The 22,165-nt window shown below is 46.3% G+C and overlaps 1 long non-coding RNA gene across 2 annotated transcripts; it reads right to left on the bottom strand.

Annotated features, from left to right (window-relative positions):
• LOC106510360 lies at positions 834-8,572 on the bottom strand. 2 transcript variants are annotated; one of them, XR_001308792.2, is made up of 4 exons: positions 8,317-8,572; positions 7,290-7,391; positions 3,525-3,725; positions 834-2,128 (listed from the first exon to the last, which is right to left on the bottom strand). It is a non-coding gene; the product is annotated as an uncharacterized LOC106510360 (long non-coding RNA). The 2 variants fall into 2 exon arrangements; XR_001308793.2 differs by having other exon boundaries at positions 8,400-8,571.

Genomic DNA, 22,165 nt, shown 5'->3' with positions numbered 1-22,165 from the left:
CCCTGAGGGTTTCGAATGAGGACTGAAGACTTGTAAATGATCAAATGTATTTCATGGTTGTTATGTGCTAGGCATAGTGCTTCAGTGCTTCATGCTTTGCATAGACTTTCTCATTGATGCACATAAAACCTGTAGCACATTGGAACTCAAGAAATGTGAGCTGGAGTTCCTTTCATGGCGCAGCGGAAATGAATCTGACCAGGAACCATGAGGTTGAGGGTTTAATACCTGGCCTCGCTCAGTGGGTTTCCGGCATTGCCATAAGCTGTGGTGCAGGTTGCAGACGTGGCTCGGATCTGGCGTGCTGTGGCTCTGGCATAGTCTGGCAGTTGTGGCTCCCGTTGGACCCCTAACCTGGGAACTTCCATATACCACAGGAGTGGCCCTAAAATAGCAAAAAAAAAAAAAAAAAGAAAGAAAGAAAAGAGAAGAAATGTGAGCTGCTATTATGGAGTAGCATTAATATGGGAAATCTCCGTAGAAAAAGTGAACTTTAAGGATTTAAAGGTGGCAGGTTGGGAGGAGAATGGTGGTAGCATGGGAAAGGTCTCTACAAAAGGTGGGAAGAGGGAATTCTCACTGCGGCTCAGCGGGAATGAATCCAGCTAGTATCCATGTGGATGCGGGTATGAACCCTGATCTCAATTGATGGGATGGGGATCCAGCATTACCGTGAGCTGTGGCGTAGGTCACAGATGTGGCTCAGATCCTGCATTGCTGTGGCTGTGGTGTAGGCTGGCAGCTGCAGCTCCAGTTCAACCCCTAGCCTAGGACCCACCATATGCCGCGGGTTCTACCCTAAAAAGACAAAAAGACAAAAAAAAAAAAAAAAAAAAACTTGATGTAGAAGGATCCCTTCCTAAAAACCTGAAAATATTTAAATTTTACACTGTCATATCAAGCTATTCCTGGATAACTGAGAGAAGGCCTAAAGAAAATTGCAAAAGCAGAGTTCAAATTGAGGACCACAGATTGACTCTCCAGCCCAGAGTCACAGATCTGCCTAGAATAAATAAGGCCAACGAAGAGGCTCAAAAAAATCCTTCCTTTCAACCAAAGATTGATTCAGCGCTCTAGTACACTTAGAAATTGTTGAATCAGGGACAGTTCTGGGGAGAAGTCATCACTCTTAACACTGATCCCCAGCAGCTGGTGTATCTTCTTTTGTCATATGTTCCACCATCCGGGATCGAACCAGGCAATGAAGGAGGCAGAAGGGTCTCAAAGGAGAGTCCACAGAATGATGGGCAAGGAAAGGCAAAAGGATTTTGCCTCTGTCTCTCTGGATTTACGGCATGAGACAGAGGTGGCCCCCAGCCTACCTCCCTCCACCACCAGCCCCCTGGATGTCCTCAGGCATGACCTCCGTCATCAAACAAAAAGCTGTGAAAAAATACAAGGACTCCATTGATGCTCTTCATCCAGATTCCTCCAAAATGAACATTTCACACTGTTTAGTGTATCCTTTTCCCTTTGTGTGTGTGTGTGTGTATGTGTGTGAAGTGAGATTAAATTGCAGACATGATGCCCCTTCACCCCTATTTTAGGAAAGACACCCCTAATGTCTTTCCTAAAAATAAGAAGTATATTGTAATATATCATATATATGTAATACAACATATATAGTTGTATTACCATAACAGAACTATAAAAATCAAGTAATTCACATGGATGACAACACTACTATCTCAACTAAAGACTTGACAAAGATTTCACCAGTTGCCCCCATACTGTCATTTAATTGCAAAAGAAAATCCATTCTCGCATTGAATTCATTTATTGCGTGTCCCAATTCAGTCTCCCTTATGTGGCACAGTTCCTCAGTCCACTTTGTGTTTTCATGCCATAGACATTTTTGAAGAGTAGAGCTCACTGTGCCTGTAGAATAGCTTTTGAGTTTGGTTTGTTGAATGTTTCCTGGTGTTTCGATTATACACATTTGGCAGGAACCCCACAGAAGTGATGTTTCTTCTTTGTACGTTGTAGCATGAGGCACATAAAGTCGGTCTGTCCCATTACCGGCTGTTGTTAAATTTGCTCACCTGTTGAAGATGGTGTCTGTCAGGTTGCTCCACTGTGGAATGACCATTTCTCCCCGTGTCATTAGTGAGTGTCTTATGGGTAGACGCTGAGATTATATAAAATTTGATTAGTCCTCAAATTTTCACCCATTGCTTTTAGCATCCATTGAGGTTTGTTGCCTAAATCAGTGGTTGTGATGGTTGCCAAATGGTGCTTTTCTAACTCCCTCATTTCTTGTACATTTATTAGTTGGCTTCCCTGATAAGGAAGAGTTTTTCCTTCCCTCCCTCTTTCCTTTCCCTCCTTCCCTCTTTCTTTCTTTTCTTCTTTCCTTCCTTCCTTCTCTCTCCTTTTCTTCCTTCCTTCCTTCCTTCCCCCCACTTTCTTTCTTTCTTTTTTTTTTGTCTTTTGTCTTTTTTAGGGCTGCACTTAACGGCATATGGAGGTTCCCGGGCTAGGGGTCGAATCGGAGCTGTAGCCACCGGCCTACGCCACAGCCACAGCAATGCAGGATCCAAGCCGTGTTTGTGAACCTACACCACAGCTCACAACAACACCAGATCCTTAACCCACTGAGCAAGGCCGGGGATCGAACCGCAACCTCATGGTTCCTGGTCAGATTCGTTTCTGCTGCGACACAATGGGAACTCCTTTTCTTTCTTTCTCTCTCTCTCTTTCTTTCTTTCTTTCTCTCTCTCTCTTTCTTTCTTTCTCTCTCTCTCTCTCTCTCTCTCTCTTTCTTTCTTTTCTTTCTTTCTCTCTTTCTCTCTTTCTTTCTCTCTTTCTCTCTCTTTCTTTCTTTCTCTCTTTCTTTCTTTCTCTCTTTCTCTCTTTCTTTCTCTCTTTCATCAATGTGGCTTCATGGAAGCTTAATCATTCCTTTACCTTATTATTTCTTTTGATCCTCAAATTGTTCTAGATCCTCTAAAACCTTCCTTAATACTCTGTGAGAAGAGAAGGCTGAACTTATCTGCTTGTAAACCCTCCGAGTTATTTTTAAGGATGATGTTTAAATTGTAAAGCAAACGTTGAACCACTGCCTAAAATTCACCAAGGAAAGAGATGCCATGGTTGAGTACCCAAGCCTTACGAAAACAGATTGACTGCTTTGAACCTGAGTGTTTATGTGGGGCAGAGAGAAAACAGCTCTGTGAAGGGGAGCCCTGAGGACAGCTAAGTACCTGAACCGTGGAAACCTCTCTGATTCTATGGGAGGTTTGAGTTTCCTGTTTCACTCAGGTCGTAGCTAAAGGTTATTTACTTAACCTTTTCCTCGAACTGAGTCTGATCGGCCATGCAGCTCTTCCACTCTGGTATTTATCTGACTGTATCCAGTTGGCTTCATTTCCCCCCACACCTTCCCCCAACTAGCAGGAAATAGAGCCTCTGGCTATCACTGTGATGCTGAATGAATTATTTGGAAATAGTTTCTTCAAGCATTTGGAATGGCATTTGCAACTTCAGGGGTTGGTTCATGCGAAGAATACAAACAAAATACTCACTGGGAAGGAGAACCCGAATGTAGTTGATGGGGTTGCAGAGGCTGTGCCCCTTGTGTGGGGCAGACTATGAGGGGGTCATTCACAGTCCACATTTGCTACTCCAACTTTAGGTAAATCTACATAGATATTGCTTCAGGCTGGCAGGGACCTCTTTTCTTACGTCAGGCTCCACTGGAGAAACAACAGCACACCTGAAAAACACTTGGAAGAAAGGAACATCTCAGCCCAAACCCAGTCATCTAAATTGGTTTAACATCAGCGTTCCCGTTGTGGCTCAGCAGGTTAACAACTTAACTAGTATCCATGAGGATGCGGCTTCGATCCCTGGCCTCACTCAGTGGGTTAAGGATCTGGTGGTGCCATGGGCTGTGGTGTAGATCACATCACAGCTGGGATCTCACGTTGCTGTGGCTGTGGTGTAGGCTGGCAGCTGTAGCTCCGATTCGACCCCTGGCCTGGGGACTTCCATATGCTGTGGGTGCAGCCCTAAAAAGACAATGAATGAATGAATGAATGAGTAGGTTTACCATCTCTGGGCTGGGGCAGAGGACCACTGATGCAGGCTCTCTGAGTAACCTACCTTTTCTGGACTCTCCTGGGACAGAATGAAGAGGTGAGTCTCATGGGAGGAGCAGCCTCTTTCCTTCCCAGTCACCCCGGAAACTCAGCTCCGTGGCCAGCAGCACGGGAATCTGCAGGTGTACTTGGAGGAGGCCAAGGAGCCTGCACTTTGGCAGTGGCCTTTAGAGGATCCTTGGCAATGCCAATGCAGACCCGATTTGGGGATGGCTCACCAAGTATCACTCCCTCTGAAGGCCAGAGACAGCAGCACAAAACCAAGGGCTCGAAGCACCCAGAGAGGAATTGCTGCCCGGGCTGAAAGCCTTTCAGGGAAAGACGGTTTCTGGTTCTCCCCGAAGGTGTGTTCCACTCCCTCCCAGTGCTGGCCACCAGTATGTTGGCAGCCCTGCCGCATCTCCCACCCTCCATCTCTCCAGCTGATCTTAACCTAATTCCCAGCTCATCACCCTTCTCAAAAGAAATATCCGAATGCTCTCTCTCCTTTCATGCTATCCCTCTCCTCTGGGATTAGGGAGAAAACGAGAGAAGGAAACGGAGGAATTAGTGGGATGTGGAAGCTGGCAGGGTGCTGCCAGGGCCCACGGGTGAGCAATTCTTGCCTTTAATCCTCCCAACAAGTGAGGGAAAGCCAAGGCAACTGAGATTTGGGGAAAATAAGTGATTTGCTAGAGCTCTGAGATCCAGCCCTCCCTCTGCGCTCTGCGCTCTGTCTGAGGAGTCAGAGGAGGGGTTTATGGTCATAGCTTAGCTGTGGGTTTTCTGTACAACTTTCGGGAAATCGTGTCATTTCTCTGAACTGGCTTTCTCAACAACAAAAGAGACATGTAGTTTGTACGTATATAAATAGAGAGAGAGAGAGAGATGACTTTCCGTAAGGATCTCCATGTATATTTGTATACCTCTCTCTCTATTTCCCTCCTAGAAAGGATTTGCAGAGCCTGCATCTCCTTATCTCCCACTTCCAATCAACCCACTCCAATTCGCCTTCTACCTCATTCCTGCAGGAAACAGCTTTCCCTGACGTCATCAGGGAGCTCCATGTTGCTGGTTTCAGTGGATATTTACAGTCCTTACTTGTTTTTCATTATATTTGTTTCCTACGACATAATGATCTGATATTTGTGTATATTGCAAAATGATCACCACAACAAGTTCTAGTTCATATCCATTACCGCCCACAGTTACCGTATTTTCCCCTTGTGATGAGAACTTTCACGATCTCAGCAACATTCGAGTCCACAACACAGTGTCCTCAACTTTAGTCATCATGCTGTGCATGACAGTCCCAGGACTTACTTACATTATGCCTGGAAGTTTGTACCTTTTGACCCACTTCACCCATTTTGCCCACCCCCCACCCTCCACTTCTGCCAGCCACCAATCTGTTCCCTGCATCTATGATTTCAGGTCTTTCGGTTTGTTTGTTTGTTAGATTCCACTTACAAGTGAGATCAGATGGTATTTGTCTTTGTTTCACTTAGCGTAATGCTCAAGGTCCATCCATATTGTCACAAACAGCAGGATTTCCTTTGGTAGCTTCCTTGTCCCACTGGGAAACTCACAATCCTTCACATGACCTACAAAGCTTGTCAGGTCTTCCCCTCCTGGTTCTCAACTCCTCCTGCCCCGTGCTTCTCGTTCCATAGGCTCCAGCTACATCTACCTTCTTCCAGGTCTCTGAATCTGCCATGGCTCTGCCCTGCCATAGGGTCTTTGCACACACTGTTCCAACAGCCTGAGTCACTTCTCTCTCTTCAGGTAGGCAACCTCTACTTCTACCTTTAGTTTTTTGTTGGTTTGTTTGTTTCATTTTGTTTTTTTTAGAGTTCATCTTGGGAGTTCCCATTGTGGCTCAGTGGAAATGGATCTGACTAGCATCCATGAGGACGCAGGTTTGATTCCTGGCCTTGCTCAGTGGGTTAAGGATTCGGCGTTGCTGTGAGCTGCGGTGTGGGTCCAAGATGTGGCTTGGATCTCGAGTTGTAGGTCACAGACACAGCTCAGGTGTGGCATTGCTGTGGTTGTGGTTTAGGCCAGTGGCTACAGCTCCGATTCAACCCCTAGCCTGGAAACCTCCATATGCCATAGCGGGCGAGGCCCTAAAAAGACAAAACAACAACAACAAAAAAGAGTTCATCTCAGTCATAACTTCTCCAGGGAGCCTTCTGAACTCTCCTTGGCCCAGCTGAGTCTACCCTTTGTGTGCTCTCATAGAATTAACGACAGCAGAAATTCCTTTAACCAGCCTCCGTTAACTGACTTCCCAGATTCACCAACCGGATTGGTGCCCACCGTACTCTGAATGCCGGAAGCTGGTAGAACACTTTTCAACAAGACTGAATATTTCTGCTTCTCTCTTCTTTGGTGTTTACTTATCAAGGATCATTTACATTTGTTCCCCAATTGATACCGGCTATTTTACTTGCTGTTGTAATGTACGTAATTGAATTCAATATTATGTAAGCTAATGAAATGTGGGTACAGAAAGTCTTTGTCTATGTGAGAACTAGACTGGGTGATTTGGAATGACTTGATGAAGGCAACGCACTAAAACTTGCTTACGAGTGAGTGAGACAATTATAAAAGCGTGGGGAGGAGATGGTAAAACTACAGAAGAAATCTGCAGTCAGACTTCTTTTCAAATCTCTCTTTAACTTGTCCCTCCCCTTTCAAGAAATGAAAACAGGAAATCATAGATGCTGCATTAAGGGTGCGTTCTATACAAAAAAGATGATTGAGAAAAGGCATTGGCTCTGCATCAAAAGATTCATGCAGAGGTGTGTGTGTATGTGTGTGTCTGCACATAGATGTCTTTTTTTTTTTTTTTTTTTGGCTTTTTTTTAGGGTCGCACCCACAGCGCATGGAAGTTCCCAGGCTAGGGGTCAAATTGGAGTTGTAGCCACTGGCCTACACCACAGCCACAGCAACACCAGATCTGAGCTGCGTCTGTGACTTACACCACAGCTCACATCATTACCAGATCCTTAACCCTCTGAGTAAGGCCAAGGATCGAACCCGCATCCTCACGGATACTAGTCGGGTTCATTACCGCTGAGCCACAGTGGAAGTCCCATTTATCTTTTATGTTAAAATACATATTCCTGCTATGTTTCTTTATGATCCTTCCTTCGGATCAAACCTTCATGCGCATAGAAATATTGGAACATCCCATCAGGACTCACCACAGAATTCACCAGTGGAAAGGGACTTGTGGGTTCCTCATTCAGAAGGTATTAGATTCCAGGATGGTGAGAGCAGTGCCTTCAACTGAGGATCGGGCCTGTCTAAACAATAAATAAGTAAAATACGTGGCATGTTAGATGGTGTTAAGTGCCATGGACACGAATAAAGCAAGAAAGAGAAATAGGGAGTGTGAGGGTTCATAAATATCTGTGGAATAAAGGCTATAAATTTCTAACCAAAACTCAAAAGGAATAAAATGAAAAAAATGTCATCAAAGTGAAAACACTGACCAAAGGAAAATAAAAATATAAGTGAAAATCAAAACCAGGAAAAAAAACAGAATCAGTAATATTTGAGCTTCAAATTTGGTACGGAGCTTCCTGACAACCAAAGCAAAAATGAAATATGACCAATCACATTGTTCTTGTTATCAGAGAGGAGGAAGAAAACCAGTGTCCAGGATGAAAAGAGCTAAGCGTCTATCTCTTGCTTCCTGACAGGACCAACTGAGATGGCAGTTGTGAAAATAACGTAAATAAACATACATTACTATGATACCCAGGGAGGTACTAGTATTAGAATTCTTTCTTGGGATGAAAGGGAAAACTTTTTATTGTAACATCTTTGTTTTCCCTGGAAGGGCACTAAGTAAATGCATCTTTGGAGGCAAAGAACCTCTCAAATCGGCTAATGTTTTGATGTTGCAATCCACCCATCCCTTCAATCTACAAAAGTGTCAACCAGTTGGGACACGTTCCACCATCTCCCTTCCTGACCCTCACAAGAGGAGAGAGGCCACCCAGGGCCAGGTGGGCAGACATTGACGATGCCCTGGGTCTCTGTCTTTCCCACCTCCTCCCCCATGCCCCCTCCACGTGGATGGAGGCTGAAACTGCGCCTCCCTGGTAATCCCCAAGCCCCCGTGGGTTCCTCCTCAGTGACACAGACAGGACCTGTGAACAGACAGGCCTGGAGCCAAGACAGTGCTGGCTCAGAGCAGAGAAAAAGACCCATTTTCAGCCTCACCTTCCTGCCGTTTCACGGCTCTCTTCCCCTGAGCCTTGCTCGCTACCTAGTGCTTGGTCTTTCTCCCTGCGCTCCCTTCTCACCTCCATCACCACCATCATTTGCTTCGAGAAGGACCTCTGTCCTCTCAATTTCACGGAGAAAGACGGTTCAGGCAGGCTAGAGGCTCTGTCTTTGCCTTTCGTGTGGCTGTTAGCCTGTGTCTGTGTGTCTCTCCCTCCCACACACAGACAAACCAAAGAAACATCTGTGTGCACTTCAGAGAGAGAGAGTTTGATGGGAAACAAATAAATAAAAAGCACCATCTACCTGGACTATTAGACTATTTTTAATCTAGATTGAGAAAAAAAAAAAAAACAACAACAACAAAGCGGAAAAACCCTCCTTAGGGCAGAAACATCTTAGGACCCCGAAAGGGGTTCAGAAAAGTTCATTTTGTGACCATTTTAAACATTCCGTAAAACAGCGAGCCCACAGATTCCCTCAGCCACCTGTTCGAGGCTCTTCTGATACCAGACATCAACCTGCGGACACCAGCTACAGCCAAAGAGAAAAAATAGGAGTGTTTCTATCAAAGACGTCACCAGGCTATGAATCTGCTGGCCTTTGACGCTCCCCATAAAATGCGAAAGAGAAAGCGTACCCACCAGCCACTGTCCCCACCAGCCACTGCTGACGGCCTTAACAATGGACCTGGGCCCCTTCGTGGGTACCCACTCAGGTATCAAAGAGACACCTTTAAGGAGAGAAAAGCTTGCGGCAGGATTTCTATTTTAGGTTTCATGCTAGTAAATATAACTCTGTTTACACAGGCTGGGGTCCGGGACCAGCCCATGCTGCACAGGGCTGTTTGAAGCGCACCTTAAATGTGGTCTTTGAAGCTCTGAGCTGCGGTGCGTGTGGTCGTGTTGCTTTCTTTTTCTTCTCTGCGGAGGATTGTCAACTGTCTCTCAGTGGCTTGCATAACATCCATGTGAACACGGCGACGACCGAGGGCTGAGGGGTCCAACCCCCTAGACTCGGGGGTGGCTGCGCTTGGCGCTGCGGGAGAGCAGCGACTCGGGCCTCCGCCCACTAGATGCTGGTGGATGTGCCCGCAGTCAGGACAAACCCGTCTCCAGCATCTCCAGATGTTCCTGAGGAGCAAAACTGTCCTCGACGGAGGACCACGGCCCCCAGGACGTCCTTGCTACCTCCCTCAGTTTTATTTAAAAAAGAATGGTTAAGTATGATTAAGTATGATTTTAAATTTTGTTCTAAGTGTTGGTTCATTTATAGGATGATTTTTTTCTTTAACCTGCACAACAGCTCGCAAGGTTTTACGTTCTAAACATGTTGCTTCTTTTTTTAGTTACCTTTTTGTTGTCCCTTTATAACCGAGTTAGATTGTGGTCAGGGCCGGTGGACCCTAAGGTCCTTCTTTTTTTGGCGCTTGTGGAAACTTGCTTTGTGGCTTAGTGCCTTGTCAGTTACTGTAACTGTTTCTTATGTGTTTGAAAATGCACATTCTTCCGTTGTTGGGTGCAGCATTGTATACAGATCTATTAGATCCATCCTGTGCATTGTGTCATTCAAATCTGATACATTCTTGCCAATTTTTATACCACTTGCCCTATCAACTACCAGAAAGTCGTATTTTTAAATCTCTCTCCTGGAAACATTTGTCCATTCTTCCCTGAAGCTTGGTCAGCTTTTTGCTTTCCTACATGTTGAGAGTTGAGAATAGGTAAATACCAATTTGCATGGTTTCTACTCTCCTGATGAATTGTTCCTTTTATCACTATAAAATGACCTTTTTTTTTTTTTTTTTTTTTTGCCTTAAAGACATTTACTCTGCTACAGCCTTATAGTTAGTTTTGTTTTGCTTAGTATTTTCCTGGAATATCTCTTCCTATCATTTACTTTCAATCTGGGGAGAATCCTGTTTTAGGGATGTATTTTGAAAGCAGCCTAAGAAAGTTTTCTATTTTTTTCACATTGAACCTGACAATTGTCTTTTTTTTTTTTTGTCTTTTTGCTATTTCTTGGGCCGCTTCCGCGGCATATGGAGGTTCCCAGGCTAGGGGTCCAATCGGAGCTGTAGCCACCGGCCTACGCCAGAGCCACAGCAACGCGGGATCCGAGCCGCGTCTGCAACCTACACCACAGCTCACGGCAACGCCGGATGGTTAACCCACTGAGCAAGCGCAGGGACCGAACCCACAACCTCATGGTTCCTAGTCGGATTCGTTAACCACTGCGCCACGACGGGAACTCCTGACAATTGTCTTTTAACTAGTGAGTGAAATCCACTTCAATTCATTATGTTTCATAATATATTTAGATTTATTTCCACCATTCCTTTTTGTACTTTCTACTTCCTCTGCTTTTTAGTGCTTTTTCCCATCTTTTCCCGTCTTCTTTTGGATTGATCAAGATTTCCACATTTCTTTTTTCCCCTCTATTAATTTAGAAATTATATGTTCTGGGAGTTTCCATCATGGTGCAGCGGAAACGAATTCGACTAGGAACCATGAGGTTGTGGGTTGGATCCATGGCCTCGCTCGGTGGGTTAAGGATCCAGCATTGCCGTGAGCTGTGGTGTAGATCGCAGACACGGCTCGGATCCTGCGTTACTGTGGCTGTGGTGCAGGCTGGCAGCTGTAGCTCCAGTTTGACCCCTAGCCTGGGAACCTCCATATGCCATGAGTGTGGCCCTAAAAAGAAGAAAAGAAAAATTGTATGTTCTGTTTCTACTCTTTCAGGACTTAACCTGAAATTTTTTCAAGCCAACTGGACCTAAGTTCTAAAGTTAATATTACTACCCTCTTCCTAAATAATATACAAATTTAGAACATTTTAATGCAAATTACACATTATCGCTATGTAGCATCTTAGATAGTTCCACTTTAGTTTTATACCCTAAATTTTATTATTTTCATTATTGTTGTTTTGGGGCAATTAATACATTTTTGGGCTTTGCCAGGTCCTTATCAACACCTTTAATTACCATTTCTTCTTCCCTCTGAATCTTTCCCTCTGAGTCCAGTTTCTTCTCTCCTAAAATACATACTCTAGAAATCTTTTCCATGACTGTCCTTGAATAATACATTCTTTTGGCCATTGTTTAAAATCCTCCTTTATTTCCTCTTGTCTTTCAATGATAGTTGAAGATGGTAAAAAAAGGAAGACTGAGTTTTTTTCTCTCAGCACCGTAAAAATATTTAATTGTCTTTTGGCTCCCACTGTTGCTGTTGATAAATCAACTATAAGTCCAATTATGAGTTCTTTGTGAGCAATCTGTATTTCTCTCTTGTTGCATCTAAGAGCTATTCTTTTTGGTTTTTAAAGTTTTTCTACAATGTTCTGGGTACATGCTTCATTTGCTCTTTCTTAGGACTTATTTCCTGCCGCTGAAGATTCATTTCTTTCCTTGGTTCTGGAAAATTTTCAGCCTTTTTCTCTTTGGTTGTTTTCTTTTGTCTTTCTGCTGCAATTCTCCTCCTGAAATTGCTATTCATCATATGTTTGCCCTCTTTCTATTCTTCACGGCTCTTAATCTGGTTTTTACATTTTCTATCTCCTTATGGATTTCTGCTACATTGGGAGCAATTCTCTGTAATCTGCCTGTTCCTTTTTTTTTTTTTTTTTTTTTTTTTAATGGCCACATTTGCAGCGTATGGAATTTTCCAGGCCAGGGGGCGAATGTGAGCTCCAGCTGCAGCTGCCAGCCTATGCCATAGGCACATCAATGTCAGATCTGAGCCTCATCTGTGACCTACACCACAGCTCATGGCCATGCTGGATTCTTAACCCACTGAGCAGGGCCAGGGATTGAACCCGTATCCTCATGGATATCATTTGGGTTTGTTATTGCCAAGCCATGACGGGAACTCCTTTTTTTTTTTTTTTTAAATGGCCACTCCATGGCATATGGACATTCCTTGGTCAGGGATCAAATCTAAGCAGCAGCTGTGACCTATAGCACAGCTGTGATAACTCCGGACTCTTTTAGCCCACTGTGCTGAGCCAGGGATTAAACCCATGCTTCAACAGTGACCTAAGCCATCACAGTTGGATTCTTAACCCACTGCACCACAGCAGAAACTCCTGCCCGTATTTTTTTGAATCAGTGTTTTTGTTTTTTTCAGATATATACCCAGGTCCATCTCTTCTTAATGCCCTACATTCTAGCCACGCAGACAACTCATGGACCTAAGCTCTGCCACATCCTTCTCTTCTTCCACAAAGTTCTATTTTCTGGCGAGAGCAAAACCCAAATGTGGGCTCCCCTGTAAAACTCACCCCAACTTCCCAAAACATAATCAAGCCCCTTCGTATGGAACATACCCTCTTTGGAACCCCTATCACATAGAACCAAGAGTCTTTATGTCTTTAGATTCAGATCTTTTATCAGGCCAGAGCAAGATTTTTTTTTTTTTTTTCTTTTTAGGGCTGCACTCGAGGCATATGGAGATTCCCAGGCTAGGGATCCAATCAGAGCTACAGCTGCCAACTTACACCACAGCCACATCAACGCCAGATCCTTAATCCATTGATCGATGCCAGGGAGTGAACCTACAATCTCATGGTTCCTAGTCAGATTCATTTCCACTGCGCCATGATGGGAACTCCCCCAGCAAGATTTTATCCATCACCCCCAACATGTAGCACAACATCTGCACATGGCAGACACTCATAGATGCTATAGCAATTGTCTTGAACTATGAGGCTCTTCAATTCTTGCCCAGAGAAACATAGCTTGAAATTATGCTACCGTTGTGTGTTAGAAGCAGTCTCATTGTTGAAAATCTCCACATAACTGCCACTTGTCAGTGGCGCCAGGTTAGTCAATGTGTAGAGCAAAGAGGCTCAGTCTAGCCTCTGTCCATAATTTTTACTAGATCTAGAGCTGACTCATGACTAAATTCCACTTCTATAGCTGATCGAGTAGTCACTTACAATCTAGGACTAACAGTACAGCTGCAAGCCACTAAGACAATGCAAAAACACAACCACACCGTCTTGTTCGCTGTTGTAACCACATAGCATGGTGACTGGCATGGAGCAAATGCTTACTGAATACATGAGTAAACATGAATGGGTGAACAAGAGATGATATGATGAAAAAGAAAGAAAGAGAGAGAGGAAGGAAGGAAGAAGCTGTAGCAAGTGGCCGGCAAAAGAATTTAGAAGATTGTCTGACTCCCCACTGGACATACGGCTTGGATTGTATCTTATTTATCTTTGTATGTGCCTGGCATGTACTCAGGAACTGTAGACTATACAAACAAATGGATGGATGAATGAGTGAAAAAAACTTAATTACATGCCAACTTAAGGAATGAGAAAACTCCAGATCTAGAGTGAAGGAGCGAGGAAACCAAAAGGCCAACCTTTGGGATAAGACAGAAAATTAATTTTCATAAACCTTTTGGGTTTGTCTCATCTATGCATGCTAGCCTTACTTATCTGACCCCCATGTCCATCCATCCATCCATCCATCCATCCATCCATCCATCCATGCATCCGTCTGCTGAAAAAACATTTTCCAAACATCTACTGCGCTTTACAGATTTCAGTTTTGTTTAGAGAAAAACTTGCTAAGTTTCTGGCAGTAAAATGGTACCTCTGGCATGCTGGGAGCGGATATTTCTCAAAACTTTCATTCATTCATTCAGCACAAATATCCTTGACACATCCGTTCTGCCAGACACTGTGTGAGGCAGCAGGGATTCATTCTTTATGTTACATATTTATTCATTCAACAAACAATGTTTCAGCACCTAGTAAGTGCCAAGCATAGAGGGTGTCTGCTTTCAAAGAGCTTAAGGATAATAAGGGTAAAGTTCAGGCAAGAGACAAGTAAACAAATCAACTAGTTTAGAGAATGATAAGGCAAAACAGTAAAGAAATCAGAATGTGCTAGAGAGTGATTATATCTTATTCATATTGGTATCTAATCTATACATATGGTATATAATTATTGCCATCTCTGCCCTCAGAGGCAGAGATTTCTAAGAAAGCTGAGCTCTTACCAGATGATCCAAGGACAGCCTACCTGTATTCTTTGCACAGACAAGCCCTAGAGGAGCACACAGAGGGTGTGACCTGGCCTGGGGGCAGAGAAGTGGGGTCGTGGAGAGAAATGGAACCAGAAGGACCAGCCCCACGCAGAGGCCTCCCTGCCTGCCCCGTGTCACCAGAGCTCTTGGCCCTGAGGCCCAGGCTGACCTCCTGTGCTGTCTTCTGAGAACCCAATATCTGCCTTCCAGCCATTCAAACGAAACCCCCATCCCAGCCCTCTTGGTCGGGAACTTTGACTCCCCAGTGACCTGGTTTTGAACTAGTGACCTGGAGGTGAATGATCCGTATCTCGTTACTAATTCCCCACTGCCCCTGCTTCCGCCTGCCGGCCACTAGCAGGAGGGCTCAGTCAGCACGGGGACAGAAGTCCAGCCAGGGGCCCTGCCCATCAGCCGCCACGTCCACCTGGCTCTGGCCCCCGCCATCTGGCCTCCTGCCTGCGCCCCCATGCTTGAGCCTGGCCTGACTGAACAGGTTTTGGAAGAGGCCAAGGTCACCGTGGGCCGACCTCCACAGATGGGTTCAGCCCGACCCCGCAGCTGTGGTCCAGCCTGACCACGGATGCTCAGGGCCAGCACATTCCTCCCTCAGGGGGGACTTACGCCAGATGAGGCTGGGCCTCCACCTCGAGGCTCTGCAGAACCAGAGACCACGGCCTGGCTCCCCCTCTCCTCCAGCCGGTTTCCTTCTGGACCCCCCTCTCCCCACTTCCCAGGCTCTCAAGACCCCATCATCCTTTGTCTGAGGCTGGTGTTCAAGGGAGAGGCCCTTCACCCAGGGACCTGGGCAAACACTGGTGAGAAACATCACTGGGCAGCGTTCTGGGGACTCAGCAAGCGCCAGTCCCCTCAGGTCAGTGGGCCAAGGAGGAGCCCGGCCCTTCTGGACCGCAGGCTGGGTGGTGTCCTCTGAGGGGCCAGGCTGGAGCTGTTAGAGGCTCAGTGGGGCAGTGGTCCAGGCCCCGGAGGCACTTAATCCTTCAGCGGGCACGGTTGCTCTGTGCTTTGCACTGTGGCCGTACCAGTGGGCCTAAAACACAATCTCTTTTGTAGAGGCTTATGACCCAGGGAAACGGAGGAGCTTCATCTTCTAAAAATGTTGGCCTGAGTTTCTGTTGTGGCTCAGGGGGTGAAGAACCCAACATAGTCTCCGGTGAGGATGTGGGTTCCATCCCTGGCTTCGCTCAGTAGGTGAAGAATCCAGAGTTGCTGCCTAGGTCCCAGGTGCGGCTCACATCTGGTGTTGTTATGGCTGTGGTGTAGGCTGGTAGCTGCAGCTCCAATGGGACCCTTAGTCTGGGAACTTCCATATGCTGCAGGTGCAGCCCTAAGAAAGAGAAAAATAAATTTTTAAAAATAAAGTTAACTAAAAAAAAAAAAAACTATGGCCTCCGCCATCACACTTGGAATACATTTCTGTGAGTGGATGTCACCTGATTCTGACACGTTCCCCTTGTACATCCCTTTCCTCCACTAGACCGTGAACTCCTCAAAGGTGAGGGTCCTTTCTCATTCTTCCTTGAATTTCTTATGGGTGACCAAGAGAAGAAATGGTGGCAATGACAGGTACGTATCTATCCCAGAGGGAATCCAACTTTCCTCCCAGGTCTCTCTGGATTTATTTTAGAGTTTATTTCGGCTCTGGTCATATACAATGGTTCAGACACTAAAAATAATCTCGCCTGAAATAATTAAAATCACCATTTGCTGCAAAGATAAGTCAGGGCGTGGTGGTTTGGTTTACAATCAATTAATAAAATGGTGAGACAAATATTGTAAGATATCCCTTATATGTGGAATCTCAAAAATAAAACAGGAGTTCCCCATCGTGGCACAGCGGAAACGAGACTAGGAACCATGAGGGTGTGGGTTTTTTTGATCCTTAGCCGTCTTCAGTGGGTTAAGGAGCTGGCGTTGCCGTGAGCTGTGCTGTAGGTCGCAGGCGTAGCTTGGATCTGGCTTTGCTGTGGCTGTGGTGTAGGCTGGTGGCTACAACTCTGATTCAACCCCTAGCCTGGGAACCTCCATCCATATGCCACGAGTGTGGCCCTAAAAAAAAAAAAAAAAAAGACAAAAAATAAATAAATAATACCAACTAGATAATAAAATAATAATAATAATAAATTAAATAATAATAACATTAAAAGTGAATATAACGGAAAAGAAGCAGATTGATAGATGCAGAGAACAAACTAGTGGTTACCAGTGGGGAGCAGTGGGGGGGAGGGGCAATAGGGAGAGAGGGAGGGGGTGCAAATTACTGGGTATAAAATAAGCTACAAGGATATACTGTACAACATGGGGAAGATGGCCCATATTTTCTAATAACTCTAAATGAAGCAACACTTTAAACACTCCTGAGTCCTGTATTGTACAGTCGTTAACTTATGTAATATTGCACAGCAACTATGCTTCAATTTAAACCTTTAAAGTGGCAGGGCAAAAAAAAACAAAGAAAGAAAATGATGAGCTTCAAAACCATGAAAGGACATTTTACTTTTTTTTTTTTTATTTTTTTTATTTTCCCACTGTACAGCAAGGGGGGTCAGGTTATCCTTACATGTACACATTACAATTACAGTTTTTCATTTTACTTTTAATCACATGGCCAACACTGGAGCAAGATCTTCAGGGAACAGCTTCCCTAAACGGTGTTCCCCTGTCGCTTTCCCGGCCTCCACTCCCAGCCTTCGCTCGCCTTAGGGAGCTGGCACTGGGACTTCCTGAAGGCAGAAGGTCTTATCAATTCCTCGAGAGACAGCAGAACCACAGTGGGGACGGAAGACCTGCTGGGCTTCATCTGGCATCGCCCTCTCGACCTGGGACTTCCAGGCTCCAACGAAGGCTTTTTTTCCTCTCTTCTCATCCTTTATCAGCCCTTCGGTCTCCTGAATTCCAAAATCCAGCCAAAGAGACTAATGTCCCCAGTTTACCTTCTTGCTCAGCATGAAGTGAGTTTATACCCCTTCTCTTTCTCTGTGACCTTGAGCAAGTCCTTGTGACTTCCCCCTTTGGCCTCACCTTCTTCATCTTTAAGTGGAAGGAGAAATCGTAATAAAAAAATTTTTTTAAAAAAATTAAAATTTTTAAGAAAAGGAAGGAGAGCCATGGCTGATTAAAGAGTTTCCCTCCAGCTTGGAGTGTGCTCCTCTGGTCACTACAGTAGTCCTGGGCCCTTGCACAGTCCCCGGCACCCAGGGCTGCTTCATAAACTTGTGAATTTGGAGTTCCAGTTGTGGCTTAACGGGTTAAGAACCCGACCAATATCCATGAGGATGAGGGTTCGATCCCTGGCCTCGCTCAGTGGGTTAAGAATCCGGTGTGGCCGTGAACTGCGGCATAGGTCACAGATGTGGCTCAAATCCCTCATGGCTGTGGCTGTGCTGTAGGCTGGCAGCTGTAGCTCCAATTTGACCCCTAGCTTGGGAACTTCCATATGCCACCAGTGTGGCCCTAAAAAGAAAAAAGACAAAAAAGAAAAAAAAAAAAAAAGCAAGCATGTGAATCCAAAAATGTAATGAAACCATTGACCCCATCCTACTAGAGAAGGACCAGGGGCTTAGCCTTACGTTCTGTCACCAGCTTGCTGGGTGAACTTGGTCAGTGGCTTCCCCACCCTGAGGTCAGAGAGGAAGTGAGGCGTTGTCCCGGTCACACAGCCAAGGAGAGCAAAGTGAGGGCTAGAACACAGCCTTCTGATTCTCTGCTCCCGAGATGCTCTCTCGACTACGATGCTGCTGAGATGCACTGCTTCTGACTCCCTTCTACTAAGATTTCTCTTAGCGATCAGGTCTTTGCTAAATGGGGAGGGGGCTCCAAGGACCCATTGGCATCACGTTTCTATCTGTCCCTGGATTTAGGACCAGAACCACGAGCTTGAGAAACAACACATGGCTTCAAGAAAGGGGGGCCTCACAGGGGCCCCGCACCGACCATTTCTCTACCTGCCAAGTGGAGATAAGCAACCACCAAGGGGGCTGAGTGACGTAGGCTGATCCCGCAGCCCTGCTGAGCCAGCAGTTTCCTCTGAGAAGCAGCTCATCTCTGGGCTGGTGGCAAGGCTGTCTGCTTCCACACCCTTCTCATGTGGGAGCCAGAATCCAGAAAGGGCGCTTTGGCTGAAACCTTTGGTCAGGGTGGAGATGGGCTGGTGGCTGCCGAGCTGGAATGGGCATGCTGCTCCTGTGAGCTCGTCGCTACCCGCAGCAGCCCCCTGCCCTGAAGAAGGATGGTGGTCACCTTCTCACCTGGCTCAGTGACTCAAGGGCGGCCCCGGCCCCCAGGACACCAATTCCCAGGTCACAGTCTCACTGGCAGAGGGACCTCAGAGTTTGCTGTGAAAGGCACGTGCTTTGGCACCTGGCTCCGCATCCTGGTTGTGCCGATTCCTGGCTGTGCAATTTTGATTCTCTCTGGGCTCTGGTTTGCTCATCTGTACAATGGGCACAATATCAGCTTCCTCGTGAGACTGGTGTGAGGATTAAATATAGAGTATTTCTAAAACACCTCATAGGATGTCCCAAATATAATAAATGTTAAATAAATGCTCAGTAAATAATTCCCTGGTGCCATCCAGTACCCTGGAATCCTGAGAGCTTTCCCAAATGTTAAGAGCCCCTTGGGTGGGAAAGGAGGTGGGGAGGAGAAGAAGAGTGAGCTGGGTTAGTGGCCCCCCTTTAGCTAAAGCAAATGCCCTGTTAGCTGTTGTCTGTTCCACGTCTCGGAAAAGTCCATGACTGGACTCTAATCCATTCTCTTCGGATGGCAGATGAGGAAGTGGGGGCTCGGGAACCTTAGGGGTGGCACTTGGCTGGCCCAAGATGATGCTGGGAGTCAATACCCTGCGGTGGTAGGAGCACAAGTTCCACCACGATGCTGCCTTTTCAGGTGTCCGTCCATCACTGGCTGGCTTTGCAATCTCAAGCTACTTCCTTAATTTCCTCTTCTTTAACGTGTCTGCTGCTAAGGGTTTTTGTGAAAACAGAATACAGTTCTGAATCTAAAAGGCACAGAATGGGATCTGACCTAGTGTTAAGGTTTAGTGATTATTTTCAGAAGACTTGACCCCATTTCTCAGTCTAATAAAATTTAACCGCGAGTAGGATATTGACTTTAATATGTGCCCATCTGGACTTCTCCTGTGGCACAGCAGCGGGTTCATGATCTGGCATTGTTACTGCAGCAGCTTGGGTCCCTGCTGTGGCATGGGTTCCATCCCAGGCTCAGGAACTTCTGCATGCCTCGGCTGTGACCAAAAATAATAGTAATAGTAACAATAATAATAATAAGTGCTCATCCTTCACTGCAACCAGGATGCTCCATGAAGCGGAAAAATCCTCAGCAGGCTATGACCAATAGGAGGCATGTGTCATGTCGCCCCAAGCCCCCAAAAGTCTTCCCCTCCCACCCCCCGCCGCCTCAGGCCAGGCATCCTTGCTCAGGGAGTGAGTAGTAGACAGATTTAGTTGAATGAAGGGGGGAAGCCCATGGAGGGCAAAAAGGTTTGACTGGATTCTAAGCAACTTCTTCAAACAATATCCCTGGGGAGAGACTTGTGGAGCCGGCGGATGTGCAATGGTTTGGGTGCCATTTTGACCACTAGAGGTCAGTGGAAGGTTGGCTATCCTCAGAGGGTGGGCTCCTGAGAGAGGTGATGTCCACTGCAAAAAACAAGCTGTGGTACCACCACCCACCTGGATTCGGTCTGTTTGCCAGGAATTCAAATCATCCACATTTGTTCTTTGGTTTCTTCTGTGACCAGGCAGCATTGGCAAGGGACGGCTCTGGGCCAAGGATGGAAACATCCTTTTCTTCTTTAAAGCCAGCTGGCCCAATTGTTCAAGACCGTCAGTGCCCCCATTTTCTAATCAATATGGTCCCAACTCTTCCATCCTCCCATCCCCAACATCACAGCAGCCAATTCTCTCTGCCCACCTCCACGCACTCTCTGCCTTCGCTCTCCCCATCCCTAACCCTCCTGCAAGACTCTCAGCCATTCTCCAACACCTGCCTGGAACCCCATTTTCGGATGGGTTTTCTCCATACCAGGTATTCTACGACACCTTGTCCGTCTCCTTTGTGTATAACAGTTGTTCTGTGGTTGTCCTTGCTCATCCACTAGCCCTGAACTCCTTGAGGTCTTGGACTGAATTTAGTTCTTCTTCTCCTCCCCCCATCTCCTCTTCCCCTCAGGATAAGTAATACCTTAAACCTCCTTCATCTCTGATTTAGATGATATTTATTTATCTATTTCAGCTGCACCCACGGCATGCGAAGGTTCCTGGGCCAGGAAGTGAACCCGAGCCACAGCAGTGGCAACATCAGATCCCTAACCCACTGAGCCACCAGGGAACTCCTTGATGGCACATTTTATTACCCTCATGGATCCTCATAACAAACCCTGGGAAGTGGTTGGCATCATCATCCCATCTTACAGATAAGAACATTGAGGCCCAGGAAGGTTAAGTAACTGGCCCAAGGTCATTCCATTCATAAAAGAAAGAACTGGGTCCCCAACCCAAAGCACCCAACTCTAGAGATCATACACTCATCACCACGCAGGACTGTCTCTTAGGCGTGTGCGTGTGTGTGTGTGTGTGTGTGTGTTTACAGGGCACATGAGTGAAAGGCCTCTGATGGCAGGACAGGGCCATCCTTTATTTCTGTCCTTTCAAACTCTTCAAGTGAAAGTCCCACACCTCAGGGGTGAATGGCAATATTTTACTAATAAAATAACATATTTTTTTAATGCTTGTGTTTATCAATTACTATTTTTTTAAAAATTCTTCCCCAAATGAGGATTGGGGATGGGGTCTGACACAGAGGCAGTGGGGGGGGGCATTGCACTACCATTCATTCACTCATTCATTCATTCATTCACTCATTCATTCATTCACTCATTCATTCATTCATTCACTCATTCATTCATTCATTCACTCATTCATTCATTCACTCATTCATTCATTCATTCACTCATTCATTCATTCACTCATTCATTCATTCATCTGGGAAATGTTTGGTGCCTCTCTTTCCTGATCTGTTTGGGGCAGTTGGACAGGCCTCTCCGGACATCAGGCCCCTACTGTGCACTGGTCCTCTGTGCTCCGGCCCCTGCTCTGGGGTTGTCTTCCTAGCTGGTGGTCTTCAGGCCTCCTGGGCCAGGACTCCTCTGCCTGTGTAGAAAGTCTTGGTGGTGAATGGACTCCTCTGCTGTGTAGACAGTCTCAGTGGCGGATGGAGCCTTTGCCCTGGCATTCAGCGGCGACAAGAAAGGAATGTGCTTTCATTCTTCCCAGGCTCTCCCGGGGTGTGGTGGGTGCTGCTGTCACCAGGAGGCTTCTGTAAATAAAGCCGGCTTAATCTCCTTAGCTGGATGGTGGTGTCAGCCGGCTCGGAGCCGGCAGGAAAGCAGCATCATGCCTCAGATTCCCCAAATTGTTGGGGGTGGTGGGCGAGCCTCCGGATCCCACAGGAACAGAGGGGCCTGCAGGGGCCTGCCTCGGGAGGGGAACTGGGTTCAGGCCTTCCTCTGGGTCTGCAGCTCAGGGCATGCTCTGTGAGGCCTCATTGCCAGCCCAGAGGGACTGAGCAGATTCCCTGCACGCCAGGCAGCTGGGCAACTTCCAGGGGCACCCACACTTCTTCCTCCCACCAAAGAGCTCCCCAGGGCTTACAGCAGAAACCCCAACTCTCCAGCCCGGGCTGTACCCAGAGCTGTGCAGCTGTGGGTCTCTGGGGCTTATGCAATTTACAAGGCCCTCTTTTAAAAAAGAACTCAAGGGAGT

This window comes from Sus scrofa, chromosome 5 (genome assembly GCF_000003025.6).
Source record: "Sus scrofa isolate TJ Tabasco breed Duroc chromosome 5, Sscrofa11.1, whole genome shotgun sequence".
NCBI classification, from domain to species: domain Eukaryota; kingdom Metazoa; phylum Chordata; class Mammalia; order Artiodactyla; family Suidae; genus Sus; species Sus scrofa.
This window is presented reverse-complemented; position numbering and strand designations above follow the sequence as displayed.